The sequence below is a fragment of the Schistocerca gregaria genome, chromosome 7 (assembly GCF_023897955.1).
Source record: "Schistocerca gregaria isolate iqSchGreg1 chromosome 7, iqSchGreg1.2, whole genome shotgun sequence".
Classification (NCBI taxonomy): Eukaryota; Metazoa; Arthropoda; class Insecta; order Orthoptera; family Acrididae; genus Schistocerca; species Schistocerca gregaria.
Window position 1 is genome coordinate 138,742,566 of NC_064926.1, and position 16,416 is coordinate 138,758,981.

General features: G+C 44.4%; 1 protein-coding gene across 1 annotated transcript in view; it reads right to left on the minus strand.

The window, feature by feature from the left end:
* LOC126282206 (uncharacterized) overlaps window positions 1-16,214 on the minus strand; it is a 129,041-nt gene extending 112,827 nt beyond the window's left edge. The window contains exon 1 of the mRNA XM_049981752.1: window positions 16,203-16,214. The gene's annotated coding sequence lies outside the window, so the exon portion shown is untranslated. The remainder of the gene's footprint in view (window positions 1-16,202) is intronic.
* Window positions 16,215-16,416: the final 202 nt, after the last annotated feature.

Sequence of the window (16,416 nt, forward strand, 5' to 3'; positions counted from 1 at the left end):
CACTGCATCTACCTGACTGCCTTGATGTGAGCAGAGATTCACTTGATCATGCTGGGTGGCATGAAGGAGTTCATTCTGTCAAGATACCTTATTATGATTGAGATCAGATTAGATTATGTTGTAAGATTCTATAACAAATCAATGTCTAAGATATACGATGGCAGTTTTGTGAATCACTACTTCTACCCTTCTTGTAGACATGTGTGACCTGTGCTTTTTTCTTCAAACTACTAGGCACTTTTTTTGTTTTTGTTTTTTTCCAAGAGGTAAACAACAGAGTATAGTTAGAAGATGGGCTAACTCAACTGAAAATCAGTACAGAGGCTTATAGGGCTTCTATCATACCCTGGAGCTTTGTCCAATTTTAAAGATTTCAATCACTGACACTAATACTTATTTCACTCATCCTTTCAGTGGTGCAAGGATTGAACGAGAGCAATTTCCTTGGGTTTTCTTTGTAAAGGTACATTTGAAAACAGAGTTATGCATTTCAGCTTTTGCTTTGCTACCCTCAATTTCAATTTCAGTTCCTGTTTCATTCACTAGGAACTGGGCACCACCTTTGGTGCCACTAACAGCCTTAATTTCGTTGAGTTTTGTGAAAGATCATGTGACTATATTTTTGCTATGGTAGTCATTACAGGCTTCATGCACTGCTCTCTTGACAGGCAAACACATTTCATTCAGCAAATCTCTCTCTCTCTCTCTCTCTCTCTCTCTCTCTCTCTCTCTCTCTCTCTCTCTCTCTCTCTCTCTGGTGCTATGTTTTGTTTTGCACCTATAATGCAGTAATCTCTGTTTCTTTAGAAGTTTCTTCACAATGTCTATATATCATGGAGTATATCTCCCATTATGGACAGTTCTACTGCATACATACCTATCTACTGCATGGCCAGTTATTCTTTTAAACTTGAGCTGTAGTTCCTTTACATACTCCTGCCCTGTGTTACAAGTTTCAGGTTCCTCACTGAGATATGACACTTCTGATTTTTATCTAGTTTACTGAACATATACATCATTTTGCTCATTGTAGTTTTACTTTGTGCTTCAGTTATCGTTGTTGCCACAACCAAGTCACAGTCACCAAAACCAATTTCAATGTGGACATACCCAAAGAGGTCAGGTCCATTTGTTGCCATTTAGTGCAATACATTTCCATTATTAGTGAGATACTCTTTAAAGAAGGCATTTAGTACTGTTCCACAGGGTGTCTTATCAAGCCCACAACTAGCAAAACTTTGATTCTCTTAATTGATTGTTGGATGATTAAGGTCTCCACTGAATACATCACTTCTTTTATCTCTTTGCCTACATCTTAAAGTACTGCTTCTAACACTTGGCATATTTCTACAGCTAACATAAGGAGTATGTCTACCATGTCAAACTTTTGAGTTATGAGTTCCTGGTCAAAGATGGTGAAGTTTGGGCTTATTAATGAATAATTAAATGAGTTTTGTTATGCGTTGCACATATAAGCAACCAATTTGAAGTCATCAGATAACATGAACAAGGAAACCTGCATCATTGCATGACACATTTACCAAAGCAGAGGACACTTGCTACGATGAGAGGTCCACAGTAGTTCATACGCAGACAGAAAAATGTTAAAGAATGCTCACAACTAAATGGTTGTGCATTACTACAGGACTGATTAGACCATAAAGGATTGATGAGCTTTTATGTTTAGGGCATTTAACAGCAGGCTTTACTATCATCCTAACAACTTTTAAAATTTTCAGTACAAACAATGAAAATATGTAACTGCAGTAAAAATTAAGGATCAAAGTATAAGGAAAATAAAATAACACTAATTCGAAATGTCTAAAACATTAATCATTAATATCTAAAGGCATTAATGCCCAGATAGATAATGTGTTTGTCTTTCTGACTGTTTTGGTAAAAGACTTGTTTCCTCGGAGACAGTGTCATTGTCCATTCCAACACATGACACATGCTCCTAGAATACTAACGTCATTTCCTAACAATGGAACACAACAGGCATCCAATACTAATGGCTCTTCTTGGTGGAGTGCCCTATATGGGGAAGTGCTAGTGTTATCTCATTTAATTTGAGTGACTGACAGGAAATATACAGCTGTTAGGCAGTTAGTTAACCAATGAGAGCTGGTTCTCAGGCATTTCTATCCCCTATATTCTGTGACTTTTCGTAATTATCGCTCTCCACAATGATACCACAGAATGCAAGAGGGTGGCATATTCAATCAAAATTATATTTTGTTTGACTGCTGTGTCTACCACATAATTATCATGGATTACATTTCTAGTGCTGAACACAATGATATCACTGTGTGTTGCTTTTGGAGAGAGAAAGTGCATCTCTAATCAAACTTCTCTACCGGATTTGCACAGGATATTATTTGAACAAACTACATGAGGTATGACGATATTCAAATATCTATTGTTTGAGAGCCATGAGGAATGCATATATGACTACACCAAAACCCATGAATTCAGTCAGTAAATGAATTCTTCAGACTTTATCTGCGGAAAACTGAGTGGCAAACTAACGCTAGAAATCGACACATGTAAAACAAAATAAACATGCCTGATTTGGTCTCTGAGTCTGGAAATGGTTGAAGGATGAATAATTTAGTTTTGCACAACTGTTGAATGCAAATAACACTGTGTATTACTTTCGTACTTGCCAGTAAAGCTCAATTACATTATGAACAACTTGCAAGACAATGCCTACTCTTGGGCCCTAACACTTCAACTGTGACTCCTCACCATAAAACATGCACTTGGCCACATTTGTCATCCACAATAATCACTCACACTCCAGCGGAGCAGCTCTAAATCAGTTTCGCACAGGCCATGAACTGCTTAGAACCATTTAGTATATATACCGATGATTCAAAGCATTATGGCCACTGACCACTATGAGATTAAATATGGCCTGTGTTGCGGACACACGTTATGGTAAAGAATGTGACAAGCAGAGTAGAGATGAATGGGAATCATCCAGGCCGCAAAAAAGAAAATCCACAGACAACTTTAAAATGTCTAACTGATCAGCTGTTGGCTTGTCACTATCGTGAGTATCTGTAGAAAGTGGTGAAAGGATAGTGAAATCACGAGAAAGCATTGAGATGTTGGATGTCTACACCTCATCATAGAATGTGGAGACTTGTCCTATTTGTAAAGCAGGATAAGCAGAGATCTGTGGGAGACCTGATTACACAGTACAGATTTGGTGTAAGCACGACTCTCATAAGTGCTCCCATGTTGACCAACGACACTGTCAGTTACAACTGTAGTGGGCACAGGATCATTGACATTGGAGCATGGATCAGTGGAAATTGGTCATCTGGTTGAGTGAATCACATTTCTTCTTACATCATGTTGATGTTTTATCTGGGTACTTGTTGATACAAGGGAACAGCTTTGTGAAACATGCACTAAACCATAAATGAAGGCTGGTGGGAGGCAGTAATATTCTATGGCGTGCATTTACCTGGACTTCTATGGAACTAGTGGTAGTAACTGAAAGCACTGTAACACTTGTAGATTGAGTACACATTATTATGGACCTCATGCATCCCAGCATGCTTGATGTCTTTTCCAGCCATGATGAGATCTTTCAGCATGACAGCTGTCTGTGCCACCAGTACAGAGTGCCCAGACTGAAGCAACCATTAACATCTGTCCGCTGTATTGGATGCTAAGCATCACTGGGATGAACATTCTCCTACAGAGTAGAAGCAAGCTAGTTAATCAAGATTCTAGAACAATTTCTTAGCTACTCCTAATGAAGAAGGAAAACAAATGTCACATTTCAGCAAAATTTTGTTGTACTCTGAAGAGGTACTGTGACTGTTTACTGATATAACTGATGATTTAAAATAAAACTCCAGATGTCTACAAAAAGGTCCCACAATGCCTGTAAATTACAGGCTAGTGGTTTGTGGACACAAAGCTGGAGACTGTTACAGCCCTAGATGTGTTCCACCATGTTCAAATCAGGCTAATTTGTTGGTAGTGGCATCAATGTGAGTACACCACCATGTTCCTCACTGCAGTGTAATTCTTGTCCTGCAACACAAACTAAAAGATTCACCGCTGTTGGGAAAGACATCAAGCATTAATGGATGCAGGAGGTCTACAATAATGTACACACACTCCTCAGCTTTCACAGTGCCTTCAGTTACTACTATAGGTTCCACAAAAACCAGAGTGAATGTCCACCATAGTATGGTACTGACTCCCACCAGCCTGCATCAGTGATGCAGAGTCCATTGCGTGCAGCTGTTCACTTGAATGACTACATACCCGCACATGACTGTCAACATGATGTAACAAGGAAAGTGATTTGTTCACCAGGTCACGCATTTTCACTGATCCACACTCCAATCTCGATGATCCTGTGCCACTACAATTGTAACTGACAATGTCATCAGTCAACATGGAAACATTTGCAAGTCATCTGCTGTGGAGTCCAGGTTCAGCAAAGTGTGCTGAATGGTGGGATCCAAAACATTTATGCTTGCACTAATACTGTACTGTGTCATCAGATCCCTGACTATCCTCCTTTACAAACAGGGCAAGCCTCCAACCTCCACATTCTGTGATGAGGTGTGGACATCCAACATCCTGATACTTACTCTTGGTATCACTATTCTTCCACCCTTTCCACAAATACTCATGATAGTGGCAAGCAAAGAGCTGACCAGTTTGGCACTTTGGAGATGTCTGTGGATTTTTCCATTTGTGGCCCATATGATTCCAATTTGTCTTTGCTCCACTTGTACACTTTCTTTGCCATATTATGTATCCGCAACAACACCTGGCTGTATTTAATCTCATAGTAGGCAGTGGTCATAATGCTTTGAATCATCAGTGTATATAGTAAGTTGTTCTCTGCAATTAACTGTTTGATCTGGATCCTTAATTTACATGTGGCTAGTGGGAAACTGATTTATAGCTTCTTTTCTGGAGTGTGACTGATCACTGAGGACAAGAAAGATTTTGTGGCCATGTGCATGCTGTGTGGTGAGGAGTCACAGCTGAATTGTTATAATTCAAGGGTAGGCCGTGTTCTGGATTGTTGATACTCTAAGTGAGCTTCAATACCATATATGAAAGTAACAGGCAGGGTTCTTTGAATTTAATGGTCATGCAAAACTAAATTCGTCATCCTTCAACAATCTCAGATGTCAGAGAGCAAAATGGATATGGGTATTCTGTTTTACATATTTTCATTTCTGATACTGGCAGAACACAGCCAGCACAACAGACAATGAGAAATTTGTGAGTAAAGTGCTCTATTTTCCTATGCATTAACAATAGTTAATAGTAGTTTTACCAGTGTGGTGACCATTTTTTCAGTTGACTGGTTCTGGTATTTCCCCTTCTTAGATTGGTCAGGCAACTCCATATCAGATCTTAATATCTGAGGATTCTGATATTTTAACATCTGAGGCATCTGGTATTTTTCTTCTTCTTTGATTGGTCAGCCAACTCACAAATCATATCTCAACATCTGAGGCAATCCGCTTACCTGAGTGTCATCTGAAGCAGTCCACTTATCTGAGTAACTACTGCTCATATTTCATGTAGCCCAGACCTTACATAATTTTTCAAATAGCAAAACATTTTCAGTTTAAAGTAAAATGAAGGGTTTAATGAATAATGAAGAATACCTTGTGGCAGTAAAAGTTAGCTTTTGTGTATCGCACTGCATTATTAGAGATCAATATGAAATGCAAATTATTCCCAGGTTCCATATTTGAAATACAAATGTCTATGAATACAGAAATAGCAATGCATATACTCATGAACAGCTTTGTAGTAAAGTTCTTCAATAAGCTTAAAATATTACAGAAATGAGGTGGATACATGTCTTCAGTTCACTTCAATATTAGACAGGCCTGGACTTGTCCAAGGAACTCAAAAGGTGACCCTTTGGGTAACATTTCAAAATGATGCCACTTCATTAAGTCTTCCATTTCACATACTCAAAAATATTCTGTCATATGACATTACAATGCATGATGTATTAGGAGGCAGTTCTTCTATGAGAAATAATGTATTTTGTTTGGTCAGTTACTAGAGAAAAATGAAATATGGTTTAAGCTAGGTAAGAATTTTACACCAAACTCAGTATAATACTCTGGGCGTGTTTCTCAGTTAGCCTACACATAGTTGTTAGCATAACTACAGAGGATACACAGGCAATACACATTAATCCCGTTGACTCTTACTGAGTTAAACTAAAAAATTTAATGTTGTTGTTGTTGTTGTTGTTGTTGTTGTCTTCAGTCCTGAGACTGGTTTGATGCAGCTCTCCATGCTACTCTATCCTGTGCAAGCTGCTTCATCTCCCAGTACCTACTGCAACCTACATCCTTCTGAATCTGCTCAGTGTACTCATCTCTCGGTCTCCCTCTACGATTTATATGTTAATTTAATTTAATATGTTAATTTAATATGTTAAATATGTTAAAAATATTATTTTAATACTGTTTTGCTTACAAAAAGAGAAGTTTCTGCCCAAAATATTAAAACTTCCCAATTCAAAGTATAATTTGTAAGTATCAGTGAATTTCTTGTTCATAGTTTTCTTAAATGCAATATTAGGAATACATAATGACCAAAATAATCTCAAACAATGGAAAACCCAGGATGGAATAATGGTAATATTATGAAAAGGATAGACTGCTATTCACCATGTCGAGGAGATGGTAAGTCACAGACAGGAACAACAAAAAGACTGCTAAACATGTGAACTTTCGACAAAAGGCCTTCTTCAGAAGTACACAACACATATACATTCATGCAGGCAGCACTCACACACATCAGCATTGCTCCTAGCCACCGAGGCTGGACTATGAGCAACTGTGCATGATGGAAGAAGAAATTTGGGTGGTGGGGATAAGGAGGAGGCTGGGATGGGGACAGGGAGGGCTAGCAGGTTAGGGGTGGGAGACGATTATGTGCTGCTTCTGAGAGCAAACAGTGACAGGGTAGTGCAGTTAGGTGCACCCAGGAGGTTGGGGGGCAGGGAAGGGGGGGGGGGGGAGGGGGAGCAAAAAAGGAGAGAATTAGAGGAGGAGAAAAACACTGTGGGTGTGTCGCTGGAGTAGAAGACTGTGTAGTGATGGAGTGGGAGCAGGGAAGGGGATAAGAGTGAGTGAAGGACAACTAAAGAAGGTTCAGGCTAAGGGGCTTACAGAAACATAAGATATACTGCAGGGAGAGTTCCCACTTGAGCTTTTCAGAAAGGCTGGTGTTGGTAGGAATGATCAAGATGGTGCAGACAGTGAAGCAGCCACTGAAGAACACTGTGTTGAGCAGCATGTTCAGTAACTGTGTGGTCCAGCTGTCTCATGGCCATAATTCAGCTGTGACCACTGATGTGGACAGACATCTTGTTGGTTGTTATGCCCATGTAGAATACAGTTTAACTTATAAATCACATGACTGGTTTCACAGATGGCCCTGCCTTTGATGAATAGGTGATGCTTGTGAGTGGATTGAGTAAGTGGTAGTGGAACAGGTCTTGCATTTAGGTCTGTTACAGGGATATGAGCCATGAGGCAAGAGGTTAGGAGCAGGGATGGAGTAGGGATTGATGAGGATATCATGTACGTTCAGTGGGTGACAGAATACCACCATGGGAAAAGTGAGAAGGATAGTGGGTAGGATATTCCTCATTCCAGGGCACGACAAGAGGTAGCCGAAACAATAGTGGAAAATGTGATTCAGTTGCTCCAGTCTTGTGTGATACTGAGTCACGAGGAGGGTTCTCCTTTGTGGCCAAGCAGTGAGACTTTGGGAGGTGATGCACAACTGGAGTAATAAGGCATGCGAGCTCTGTTTCTGTACCAAGGTTGGGAAGGTAATTTCATTCTATGGAGGTCTGAGAGAGATACTTGGTATATTTTGAGAGGGACTGCTCATCACTGGAGATGCAATGTCTTTAGGTGGCTACACTGTATGGAACAGACTTCTTGGTATGAAATGGATGGCAGCTATTGAAGTGGAGGGATTGCTGATGGTTGACAGATCTGATATGGACGGAGGTACTTATGTAGCCACCTTTGAGGTGGAGGTCAACAATGGGGAAGGTGCCTTGTTGGGTTGAGAAGGACTAAGTGAAGTGTATGGGAGAGAAGGTGCTGAGGTTCTGGAGGAATATGGGTAGGGTGCCCTCTCCTTCCATCCACATCAAGACGAAGAAGTTATCAATCAATCTGAAACAAGTGAAGGCTTCAGGATACCGGGTGGTTAGTAATGGTTCCTTCTGATGGCACATTAATAGGTTGGCACAGAATGGTGACATGCTGGTGCTCACTGGTGTAACACAGATTTGTTCATAGTAGTAGTAGTAGTAGTAGTAGTAGTAGTAGAGGGGTTTTGGGCACACTACAGCAAGGTCTTCAGCGCCCGTTCAGTAACTTAGTGAGACGGGTATAAAGAAAAATCTCAGAACAGGAATATAAAACGGAACAGAAAACATGGGTAACAATCGTTGAAAAACATGTGCTCACCCACACCAAAGTGTGGGATGAAGCAGAGTGTCAGCAGTAAAACATGGACAACACAGGAAGAAAATGATAGAGGAAGCTAAAACAATGTAGCAGATGGAAGTGGCTGGCTGACCGCAAGGAAGAAAGGGGAGGAGTCAGCCACTCTGCAATACACTAAAACCTACAGCCTAAAATTTTAGGCCAGAGTCCAGACACATCACAAAACTTAAAAACCCTAGACACACACGTCTCATCATTAGCTAAAACAGAAGGCAAATCCCCATAAACTTGTGCTTCTACCCGTGCATCACGGTATAAAATGCAGTCTGTTAAAATGTGCTGGACAGAGATGTGCGCACCACAAGCATCATAAAACGGTGGATCCTCCCGCCGTAATAAAAAGCTATGTGTGAGAGGGCAGTGCCCAATCCGAAGACGTGTGAGGGCCACCTCCTCCCGCCTGAGCAAACGGCAGGAGGAACGCCACGGCCGAGTGGTTGACTTTATCAACCGCAGTTTATTGGCCGTCACCGCCAGCCATTCGTCCTCCCACTTCATGCACTTCCTGTGGAGAGCAGCGATGACTGACCGCAAGGGAATAGGACAGTGGACCACATCCTGCTCTCTGCAGGAATCCTTGGGAGCCTGATCGGCCTGTTCATTGTACCAGATGCCGACATGACCAGGCACCCAGAATTAGGATACTTCTGTACCCCGCCGTTGGAGCAAGTACAGTTGGTTATGTATCAGCTGGACCATATCCTCAGTCGTGTACAGGTTCTGCAGTGATTGTAAGGCACTAAGAGAATCGAAGCAGAGAAGAAATCAATCGCCCCGAACACGATTCATCTGCTCCAGTGCCTTCAGGATCGCGTGGAGCTCCGCTGTAAAATGGTATATTCAGCAGGGAGGCGAATCCGGGTAACTTGATCAGGGAACACTACAGAACAGCCAAGGAAATTCTCCTGTTTGGAGCCATCAGTGTACACGACAGTGAAACCGTGATGCACATCTAAAATGTCAAAAAACAGAGATTGGAATGTAAAATCTGGTGTGCGATCTTTTTTAAAATTAGTCAAATCTAAAATAAGTTCGGGTCTCCCGAGGAGCCAAGGTGGAGATCTGCTCCAACTGCGACGCAAAACACGAAGACCAGCCATAGACATCGCAGAGAGGCAATCCTGTGTACGAATCCCATAGAGCTGCATCGCACATTGCCGGTTATGAAATAACTGTGCCAGAGGAGGCTGAGCAACGGCATGGCATGCAGGGGTGTATGGTGTGGACAAAGTTTTATACGCCTGGCGCACTGTAAGTAGCCGTCGCCGCATAGGAAGTGGCGGTTCACCAGCCTCTGCACAGAGGCTTGATATGGGGCTAGTTCGGAACGCCCCAGTGGCCAACCGAAGCCCTTCATGGTGCACAACGTCCAACATCTTTAAGTAAGAAGGCCTCGCACACCCATACACCGTGCACCCATAATCGAGCCGAGATCGCACAAACTCCCTGTAAAACTGGAGCAGACAAGTCCTGTCAGCTCCCCATGTACTGTGGCTAAGACATTTGAAAATACTTAAAGCCTTAAGTGACCGCCATTTCAGGTCTTTAAGATGAGGTAACCACGTGAGCTTCGAGTCAAAAATGAGCCCCAGAAACCTCACCGTGTCTTTAAAAGTAAGAACAGTGTCCCTCATCCGCAACTCAGGAAAGGTTAAAATCGAACGAGAACGGTTAAAAAGAACACATACAGACTTCTTGGTGGAAAACTTAAAACCACTCTTCCGCGCCCAGTCATCCAAACGTCTAATCGTAAGTTGCAACTGGCAAGTTGTCGTTGCAAGGCTTGAAGAAGAGCAAAACAAAGAGAAATCATCCACAAACAAAGAACACTGGGCAGGACTTTTCACTATGGACGTAATGCTATTAATAGCGACGGCAAAGAGAGTCACACTTAAAACGCTGCCCTGAGGGACACCGTTCTCCTGCGCAAAGCGATCAGACAGGACATCACCAATTCGGTATCTAAAATATCGTGGCGAGAGGAAAGACTGAATAAAAAGAGGAAGACAACCACAAACACCCCATTCGTGAAGTTGCCCCAGTATGAGACGCCTCCAAGTGGTATCGTAGGCCTTCTCAATGTCGAAAAAGACACCCAGAAGGTGATGACAGCATAGGAAAGCTTGTTGTATAGCCGCCTCCAGGAGGGCAAAGTTATCGAAGGTGGAACGAAACCTCCTGAACCCACACTGAAAGCGACTAAGGAGTTGCCGGGATTCTAACATCCAGACAAGGCGGCGGTTGACCATCCGCTCCAAGGTCTTCCCTATGCAACTAGTCAGGGCAACACTACGGTAGCTACTTGGGCTCGTGCGGTCTTTCCCAGGTTTTAAAAAAGGGATTAAAACTGCCTCATGCCACGCGTCAGGAAAGTGACCCAACGCATTAAAAAGTGGCTTACTATGGCATTATAAAGTGCGAGGAGGATTTATTTGTTGTGCATTTTGAGGTGCCATAGCATACTGTAATGGATCCTGTCGTGACCAGGGGATGTCACGAGCTCCAGACAATGCAGAATCCAGCTCCCACATAGAAAATAGGCAGTTGTAAACTTCATGAGAGGTGGACTGGAAGTCCAGACTACATCTCTCAGCAATGGCGCTGGACACCTGGATCCTGACTGGTTGTTGCAGAAACTGTGGCAAAATACGCTGCAATAGTCTGGGCAATGTCTCGCGGATCCGTGTGGAGAGTGCAGTTATTCATTACAGCAGCTATGGGGCACCTCCCTCCTCTGCCAGAAATTCTCCTGATGGTCTCCCACACAATGGAACTTTTGGTGGAACGATTAATGGTATTCAGGAACTGTTGCCATCATCTCTTCTTGCTCTCGCGAATAATGCGGCGACACCTTGCCCTCGCCACCCGAAATACTGCAAGATTCTCAGCAGTCGGCCGAGACTTGAACCGACGCAGAGCCGCACGCCTGGTCTTGATTGCAGAGCAGCATTCGGCACTCCACCAAGGCACAGGTGGCCTCTTCTGGGGGCCACTGGACTGTGGAATGGATGCTGCAGCGGCGTGGTGGACCGTTTCGGTAATATGATCCACCCACACCTCAACAGTCACACAGTGTTCGAATTGGGCCAACTGGCTATAAAGTGTCCAGTCAGCTCCACTGAGCACCCATCGTGGTGGTCTCCTTTCGGGGCCCACACCATCTGGCAGGTGAATCCAGATGGGGAAATGATCACTGCCATGCAAGTCAGCGACCACTTCCCAGTGAGCACTGGCGGCAAGAGCTGGAGAGCAAAGCGAGAGATCAATGGCACAGAACGACCCAGTTGCTGTGCAGAAATGAGTACTCTGTCCTCCATTGAGCAAGTAGGCACAGGATGACAGGAGAAGCCTCTCAATTGCAGGTAATTGCAGAGCCCCAAAGCACATTGTGGGCATTAAAATCACCACAAATAATGAATGGTTGGGGGAGCTGTGTAAGAAGATCAGTGAGGGCCACTTCATCAAGTGTGTCATGTGGGGGCAAGTAAAATGGACAGACAGTCAATGGATGACGTACTTGCACAGACACAGCGACAGCCTGTAAAGTCGTCATAAGTGAGAGAGGCGAGGAGTGGTAGTCCGTCCTGACGAAAATACCTACACCTACTCTAGCTCTCTCTCCACACAGGTCGTCCTTTTTGTGGAGTGTATAGCCTCGCAGCTCAGGGGAGTATGAGGGATAGAAGTAAGTCCCCTGGAGACAGAGACACAGTGGTCTACCCTGAGAGAGGAGACGAAGTTCTTCCACATGCGTCATGAACCCTTGCAAGTTCCACTGAAGTATGGGAGCCATCTATGTTGGGGGTAGCACCTTCATCCTGTCTCTCCGACAGGGCGGGGAGACCGCAGTAGGTGGAGGGGCAGGTGTGGGACGAGATGATTGCCCCACACATACGTCGTATTCCATCAACTCTGGGGAAGAGTCAGATGAAGCCACACGTAAAACAACAGCCGCATGGTCAGACGGTTTACCACGGGATTTGACCCGGTGTTGCTGCTGCACAGGAGCTTTCTGTGGTTTTGTGGGCTTTGGGGGAGCTGATGTGGGAGTGGTAATTGGCGCACTGGGCTTGGGAACAGCCTCAGCTGTTGGAGGCGACAGGGGCTGGCCCAAGTTCGCCACTGTACCCTTGTCTGCCGTTCGAGTAGGGGCTACCGGCTCTGAAACACTGGCTGCGTTGCAAGTGCACTGACAGCTGCAGGTGTTAGTGCCTACATTCACCACTTCGGTCTGCGTTGAGGCATCGACTTTTGGAGTAGGCTTCTGAACCAGGGATGCGAAAGATGTAGCAAATGTGGGAGGTTGCATCGACTTATAGATCTTCTTGGCCTCACCGTAGGGGATACGCTTGGTTGTTTTTATTTCCTGGGCTTTGCGTTCCTCTAAAAATATTCGGCAGTCCCTACTCCAAACAGGGTGGTTCGCAGAGCAATTAATACATCTGGCTGGAGACGAGCAACCAACTCCTTCATGAGCAGCCTTACCACAGTTGCCATAAGCCGCTTCGCCTTTACACCCAAGGTGGTATGCCCAAAACGCTGGCATTTAAAACAGCGCATAGTTGACGGGAAATAAGGGCGCACACTAAGGCGAAGGAAGCCAGCTTTAATATGTTCTGGAAGTTTCGTACTACTGAAGGTCAGAATAAAAGAGTCGGATTTCACAAGATTGCCATCAACCCTCTTCATGATACGTTGAACATCAACGATACCTTCCGGAGCCCACTCACGTTGCAGTTCATCTTTGGGAATGTTGACTAGATCCCGGCATGTCACAACACCTTTGCTACCTTTGCTATAATTCAAGGTGCTGTGCAGTTCAGTGTCTATGGCATTTGGTAGGTTGCAGGTTAGTGGCTTGCTGGAAAGTGGAAGTTTCCACGAGCAAGGTCCCATTACGCAGACGATTCACTGATTTTAAGGAGCCACAGATGCCCTCCAGACCCTTCTGTATATAGAAGGGCGAAACCTTCTCAAAACTACCGTCCTTCCGTTTCACAATGAGAAACACATTCTGAGTACCAGAATGCATTCCGTTACTAAAGACTTCACTTGTCAAAGATGTGCTGCTGTCAGGGGGACTGACTGCACGAGCCCTCTTCAGAGACTGGGTGTTAGAACCCTCCAGCAGGCCACCCTTTCCGTTGGGAGGAGGAAAAGAGGATTTCAAAGGATCCATCTCGGTGCCATGAGCAGCTAGGGAACTAGAAGTCCACCTGGACGGAGCCCCACGTGCCTAGGTAAGCCTTATACAACTGAGGTGCGGCAGGTTCCCCAGAGGTTGCCCGCTAATGACTGTTCCACCTCAAGAGCCATGCATCTCATCGGCGCATAGCACACCTTCAGATTGAGGGGTTGTTTATAGAGGTTTATTCCATCCTCATGATCCGGGCGGCCAAGCCAAGATCCCCACTACCTGAGACACACAACATTCCACCGCCGCACCACACGGTGGTCGTTGAAGTATGCCCAGAGCTTACGGTGACAGAGGACTGGCGGCGCTTACCAGTCCCCAGCTCAGGAACCCCAGGGTCGCCAAGCCCGTACCCAGCAAATGAATGCTGACCCCATGGGGGCAGATTTGTTCATAGGTGATGCCTTCAAAGCTGAAGTAACTGTGGGCGAGGATACAGTTGGTCATGGTGACCAAGGGGGTTGCAGCAGATTTGGAATCAGCAACAAGAACTGTGGAAAGTTGGGGGTTGGTGTCTTATGTAGGAGGATAAGTTACAGATAATACACTGAAGGTATTGATCTACAAGAGCAGAGATTCTGTCAGTGGGGGCATAGTAACTGGAAACAATGAGACACCCTGTGTGGTTGGGTTTATGGACTTCAGGAAGCATATAAAAGATAGGAGTGTGGGGAGTGGTAGGGGTGAGAAAAGAGATACACTCTGGAAGGTGTCCTGGGATGGTTCTAATGATTTGAGGAGAGAGTGGAGATCGTGCTGGATTTATGGAACGGGGTCACTGTGACTGGGTTTGTAAGTTTATGCATCCGACAGCAAACAGAGTCCTTCTGCCAGGCAATCCCTGAGGTTCAGGCCCATAGTGGTGGAGCCTTTGTCAGCAGGTAGGATTATAAGGTTGGGATCAGTTTTTCGGTGGTGCATTGTGGTTCTTTCTGCAGATGTAAAGTTAGCTTCCATATTGAGGAATGATGGTGAGGCAAGCTGTGAGTTTAAAAAATTCTGTAATCGGGGGTATTTATTTATTTATTTTTTTTTTTTTTTATGAGGGGGTGGGGGTGGGGGGGGGGTAGTGAGGGTGGATCACGGTTGGATTAGGAGTAAAGTATTGGTATGGTTGGTAAAAGTGTTTACACTGTAGAGACTGGGAGAAAGAGAGAAGTCTTTAAAAGTCCGGCTGAATTTGGAACCGGGGCAAAAAGTAGGGTTGCTGGAAAGAACTGGTACTTCCGTGGGGCCGAGGTTTTTCGAGGGAAGGTATGTGTCTGTAGTTTGGTTCTGTATTTTGTATGGTTGTGGGAGGGAGCCTGCACCATCTGGATCCTTTCTACAAACACCAGCTTTTCTGAACTGCACAGTTAGGAACTCACTGGAATATATCCTAAATTCCTGTAACCCACTTGGCCTTGACCTTCGTTAGTCCCAGTCCTTAACCAACATATCCCCCTTCCCTGCTCCCATTCCTGCACTCCACAGCCTTCTATTCCACCAACGCAGCTACAGTCTTCTTTACCTCCTCTACTTCAATCCTTTTCTGCCTCCCCCCCCCCCTCCCAAACAACTGAATTCCTCTAGCTGTCCTAACCTGTGCCTACGATGTCCGTTTGCTCCCGCAAGCAGCATTTTACCATACCCCACGCCTTCCCTGCTATCCCTCCTCCTCCCCACCCCAGCCTCTTTCTTAGCCCCACCACTCAACATCACTTCCCCCATCATGTGCAGACACTCACAGTCTGGCCTCTGTGGCCAGAGACAGTAGTCATGTGTGTGTGAGATGTGCATGTGTGAATGTTTCTCGTGTAGAAGAACTATGTTATCCATTTTCCAAGATGCTGACTGCTTACTTATTTTAATTTTGTGTACCCTACTCTTCAAATAAATTCTTTTAATCCATATTTTTTATTTCACTTCATTGTTAGTATCCTGAAGACTATGCACTGAAGTGGCTGAGTGGCACCCTCTTGAACCAGAAGTAAACAACTAACAGAACAAATACTCAGCACCACATTAGTAATGCACCAACACTGGTTAAGTAACCATGGTCAAAACACCCTTGTGGAAACCCTACAAAGCAACGCTAGTGAGCCACTGAGGATCACAGCCAGTCTCATGTACCAGTATCAGACCTGTGACTGTTAGCATTTTGACCGCCAGGTCGCACTGCCTACATGAACATCTGTTATGATGTTGACACCCCCACTACTGTCCACCTCCAAGTTACAGAAGCAGGAACTGACGAACATGCTCTAAACCAGCAAAGACCATAACTTTGTCGGCGTCAGTAGTATGTATATCATCCATTTTAAGCTGTCCGACTGCTTGAGGGTTACATTCGTTGATACCTATCTCCCATAAGTGCTGTCATGCTATTCTGATATTCCAATGGAGACAAGTTTACTAAACTTATTTGTTGGATAGCTGAGAGGCTATTGTGAAAGCATACCTGAATCAGATACACTTACCTGGAAGCCCAGACTGGGTGAAATCTACAATATGCTGAAACAATTTAGTGTCAGAAATCTGATATCAGCTGTTCCATTCCACTGTGTAATGAGTCATTGCTGTCCTCTGCCCATTCAATACCAAGTGAAATCTGATGAAAGTAGAGACAGCTGTTCCTCCAACAGCAACCAAGCAGTAGAATTCACTATGGTGTGATGACTAAGTGGCAGCCTG